The sequence below is a fragment of the Silene latifolia genome, chromosome 4, assembly GCF_048544455.1.
Source record: "Silene latifolia isolate original U9 population chromosome 4, ASM4854445v1, whole genome shotgun sequence".
NCBI lineage: Eukaryota > Viridiplantae > Streptophyta > Magnoliopsida > Caryophyllales > Caryophyllaceae > Silene > Silene latifolia.
The window spans coordinates 44,530,657-44,536,029 of record NC_133529.1 but is presented as its reverse complement, the minus strand read 5'-3'; the positions used below and the strand labels follow the sequence as shown (position 1 = coordinate 44,536,029).

Genomic DNA, 5,373 nt, shown 5'->3' with positions numbered 1-5,373 from the left:
TTTGTAGAATATCCAAGGGAAACACGTGACTATTACTTCTACAACAAACACGAGAACAAAGTGTTTGTGGCTCGTGATGCTGTCTTCCTAGAAAAAGAGTTTATTTCTAGAAGACAGAGTGAGACAAAATTTGAACTTGACGAAGTTCGAGAGCCACAAACCGAGAATGAGGTAGAGGAGAACGTGGACGATAACGTTCCCTCCCCTGAAACGGTTATCGTTCCTAGAAAGTCAAGTAGGATTTCTAATCCACCTGACCGATACCTTGGTAACATCGAAGAGGATAGTGTTTTGTTACTTTTGGAAATTGACGAACCCACTACCTACAAATTGGCTATGTCTAGTCCGGACTCCTCGCTTTGGCTAGAAGCCATGCGGTCCGAAATGGATTCCATCTACGAGATCCAAGTATGGGACTTGGTGGATTTACCTGAGGGAGTACGACCCCTTCAGTGTAAATGGAAATATAAATTAAGCTCGGCGTGGATAAACATGTAGATGTTTACAAAGCTAGATTGGTGGCAAAAGATTTCACCCAAGTTCATGGTATACACTATGGCAAAACCTTCGTTCCAGTCGCTATGCTTCGGTCCATTAGGATAATCTTAGCGGTTGCCGCGTTTCATGATTATGAGATTTGGCAAATGGATGTCAAAACCGCCTTCTTGAATGGGATTCTAGTTGAGGAAGTGCACATCACTAGTACAATTAATGCAATTGGCATCGGTTATAAACAGTGATTGGCATCGGTTCCCAACCGATGCCAATGCGGGCGATGCCAATGACATTTTTTGAATTGGCATCGGTTCATGAACCGATGCCAATTTACACATATGGCATCGGTTATTATTCAATTGGCATCGGTTGTAACCGATGGGAATTTACACATATTGGCATCGGTTGTACCATAAAAACCGATGCCAATTTTTGCATTATTGGCATCGGTTGTAACTTAGGAACCGATGTCAATCATCAATTACAACAATGAAAAAACAAACGTGCCTAACCAATAAATAAATTATATTAACTGCATTTTGTTTTCTAAAAGCTATAAAAAATTCGACAATCTCTCTTTATAAATTGAACAATCCAAATTTCATAACTTCAATACCAACAAATCCGAATCCAATACAACCATTCAACGAATTGTATCCAACAACAAAATCACATACATGAAAACCTCTAACTATTCGAGTATGTAAATCAACCGTTCACTACATCATATATATTTTAATTTTTTTTTACAATATAAAGCCAAAGCCTCCTGAACCTCGTTCATTTCTTCAAGTGTTATTACTAAACCTGAAACACACAGTAAACAAGAACAATATATTGTTTAGCAGTGTTATTACTAAACCTGAAACACACAGTAAACAAGAACAATATATTATTAGCTAAACTACGACTTAGAACAACTTAGAAAGAGAAATAAACTAAAATTGTTTTATACTGAATGGTGAGGAAAGTAGGCCATATTCTGCAATTACACAACTAAAAGTTGATCCTAAACGAAGTACTTCCGAAACTAAGCATCAGAAAAGAAGACATTAACACAAATGTCACAAACATGTGGCAAAAAGCAATGGAAACTTGTGTTATTGAGTTCTTATAACACCATAAACGCATGGGGATTCACCACCGGTCAGGTTTCTTAGGTCAGGTATCTTTTACCAGCTCTAATGCAGAATACTAATGCAGAATACTAAGACTGAAGGATGAACATATAACAGTTAGCAAGTACCTGAAAAGAGACGACCAAATACTCCCTAGTGGGATCAGTCATCATATACCAATGCCCATAATGAAAACATGTCAACGGTATGGTTGTGAATTGCAGTTGACAAACACCAGCATAAGCCCTCAAATTGCGTTGAATGCCTATAATAGCATAATCCTGCATTAAGCACCATTCAATCCAACTCAGGCCGCCAGAATCCGATAAATATTCAATAGGAATGCATAGATTAACATATTCGTGAACTTCTCTTAGTAAATATGGAAACTATTGATATGCATCAGAACAACAAACATCAGCAAGTGCGTAAATTATCATGTTTTCACTTGCAGAATTTAGAGAAAGAGCGAGTATCTGAACTATTGATATGCATCAGAACAACAAACATGCAGGAACACAAAGCAAAAAAATGAGTAGAGAAACAGCGAGTATCTGAACCGAGTTTGTGAGTCTGATCCATTGAAGTCAAAAGAAAGAGAGGAATGAAGAGACAGAGAAGTGAAAAGATAACTAAAACGACCTAAACATTGAAATTGTGAAATTTGAAATTAGATACCACATAGAAGAGCATAAATTAGAACTAGAATCACTTAAATACCCCTAAAAAAAAGCATAACTAATTCACAATGAGCTATTCTTAACCAGTAGCACATCTGCCTCAGCCCTTCTTTTAGTCACTTAGTTAACGTCTTATCAAGTCATGTCCATTCTCACCATTAGAGGCCCTATGAGAAGCAAATAAACTATACATAAATCAAATATTATCATAGAATGAGCTATTCTCAAGTAGTAGAGCAAATAAACTGACCTATCTTACATATTGCACAGGCACAAATTCCTTTGCTAAAGTCCTAATCCTTCCTGGGTAATCGAAGCCTCCTGGCTGTGGCTCCTGTTGCAACAATCACTATGTGACAATTTATCTACAGAATAAAAATGAAAAAGAACATATAAACTGAATAAGAAATTATTTCCAACACGATCTGTACAAAACTGATAAAAGGATACAGGCCCAATGAAATAAAAAACATTATGTGCAAGTAAGAAAAAGATACATACAATCTCAGTCACAAAAGATCACTGGTTCAAGTACACAAGGATATCAGTTTAAGTTCACCTTAAGTACGTTTAGAAGGGATCGCTCGCTATGTTACTTTAACTCGGGCAAGGGTGTTGGACATGGAAACATAGAAACATATCCAAGTTTTATTTCATTATTAATACCTTAGTTTTATATACTGAGCTCAAGTCCCTATTTGCAATGACCGTTACAACTTTTTTCCTTAAATATTCGGCACCATGAAGGCTTCCTGGTATGAACTAAATTATTACTCCCTGTATTCGTTTAGATTTACTTCATTTTCCTTTTTAAGACATTGCTAACCAGTACACTACAATCCCATTTTGTGCAAGAAAAAATACACAAAAACACTCAGAGACAAGCATGAGCCTCATTCTTCTAATATCTAACAGAAGAAGTTGCAGTTAACAATCAATAACAAAATACAAACCACCCAATACAGTAAAAACTCAACACCAGTTCCTTAAATTGAAAACCTTAAAAAATTGAAACACCCATTGATAGCATCAGACGATGACCCTACCGTTTTAAGATTTTGGATGATTAAAGAAAAGGAATACATGTGCATATACAACAAAAACCTCTCTTGCCAAACCTATATTTAATTAATAAGTTACATATATAAAACTTGATTTTAAAAACAATACTAAAATTCTTATAAACTAGATGAATCAACTTTTACCTTACTCGACACAATCTATCTGCTAGTCTCTCCTCACATTGTTCATTTTTCTTTGCCTGCAATGAGAAAGTCGAGCTTCAAACAACTTTACCACAATGTGTCACGGACTCCCACCAAATCAACTAAGGTGGGTTATAAAAGAAGGCTGAACTGTAAATGATCAACTATCATTCCATATGGTTCATAATTGAACTAAAGTCCGTGTCTTACTGTCACTTTACTACAAATGACATATTAAGGTCCCCCAAACAAATATGCATATTAACAAGGGTACAAGGGTATGGTCAACACTTGTTAATATAGCAAGTGTATACTAAAAGGGTATGGTCAACCCTATTGGACAATGTTTGTAGTTGCTTCATTGTTAGCAACTTTTAGTCACATTATTATGTGCTTTAACATTAAGAATTAGACCCAAAATCATTATGACACACACAAAAGAACATATGTGATCAAGCAAATAGGAAAAGAAGCAACAAATATCAAACTAAAAATGAAGTAATTTCACTGCAATGTTTTTTGGACACTAATTTTGAGGAATTGAAATACAACACAAACAATAAAACTACGACTTCTCAATCTGAAATTGAGGCATAGGTACTTATCAAGGTATACCAATCAAGTAGTTATACTATCTTGGCTATTTTGTCATTCAGGCATTTAATCAAACAGTTAACAAAAGAATCAATTAAACCAAATTCATGATTTGGTATATCATCACATAAGCAAAAAAACATGTTTAATATATCTAGATAACCATATTAAACATCACTAATTCCAAGCATAATCAGTTAAATTAATTAGCATGAGAATTAAAAAAAATCAAAGACCCAGATGACAAACCTGACCTTACTGGGTTTTTTAAGATCTTTGGTTCAAATATCATCTAAAAAAGTGTAATCTCCATCTCTGCAACATCAAATTAGAAAGGTTACCAGTAATTTCCAATTAGATTTTACACAAAACTACTAAAATAAAATCAATCTAAAACTTGTTACCTGCCCTAATAAAAAAAAAAATTACAACCATAATAGTTACCCTAAATTTGAAACTCAATCAGAGGAGGGATATTAGGTGAAGGCGTTAGCTGTTAGACGATGGTTGTGCCATGGTGGCTGAACAGACCAGTCGCCGTCGTTGAAGGCTAATGCGCGACCACACCACCATTACTAAATCTGATGGAGGCTAGTACACGATCTGATTGTGGCGGTTGTCGGTAGTCACTAGGGCAAACAAAGCAAACTCAGGTCGTGGTCGTTGCGCCTGGGCGTGGCGTTGGTTGCGTGAAGGCGTTGTGATGGCCGTGACTCGTGTGGGCTTACGGAGAAGCAGGCTGCTGCGTGGTTGAGGACGGAGTGGAAATGTGGAATATTGGAATGTGAAAAGTTGAAGAGTTAGATTAGAGCTAGTACACGATCTTATTACTTTCTAGAAAAATCTACTCTTAAAAAGTTGGCATCGGTTCAAACAAACAACCGATGTCATTTATTGTTCACATTTTTGCATAAAATTGGCATCGGTTCTGATCTTACGACCGATGGCAATATTGCTAAATTGGCATCGGTTTTATATTTACAACCGATGCCAATTATCCGAAAACACTATTGGCATCGGTTCCATAGTTATAACCGATGCCAATATCTATTTAAACTGCATTTGGCATCGGTTTTCTCTAAAACCGATGCCACTGTGGCGATGCCAACCGCCTTAATTCTACTAGTGCATGATACAACCTGAAGGTTTTGTGGATACATCTAACCCTAGAAGGTGTGTAAGCTCAAGAAGTCCATCTATGGTCTTAAGCAAGCATCTAGGAGTTGGAATCATCGCTTTGATCATGTTATTAAACAATACGGTTTCACTCGAAGTGTGGAA

At 36.2% G+C, this 5,373-nt stretch overlaps 1 long non-coding RNA gene across 6 annotated transcripts; it reads right to left on the bottom strand.

Annotated features, from left to right (window-relative positions):
• Nucleotides 1–1,072: 1,072 nt before the first annotated feature.
• LOC141653476 (uncharacterized) lies at nt 1,073–5,040 on the bottom strand. 6 transcript variants are annotated; one of them, XR_012547415.1, is made up of 7 exons: nt 4,537–5,040; nt 4,347–4,407; nt 3,499–3,554; nt 2,544–2,658; nt 2,334–2,460; nt 1,742–1,894; nt 1,073–1,302 (listed from the first exon to the last, which is right to left on the bottom strand). It is a non-coding gene; the product is annotated as an uncharacterized LOC141653476 (long non-coding RNA). The 6 variants fall into 6 exon arrangements; XR_012547416.1 differs by having other exon boundaries at nt 2,544–2,627; XR_012547417.1 differs by lacking the exon at nt 2,334–2,460 and having other exon boundaries at nt 4,342–4,407.
• Nucleotides 5,041–5,373: the final 333 nt, after the last annotated feature.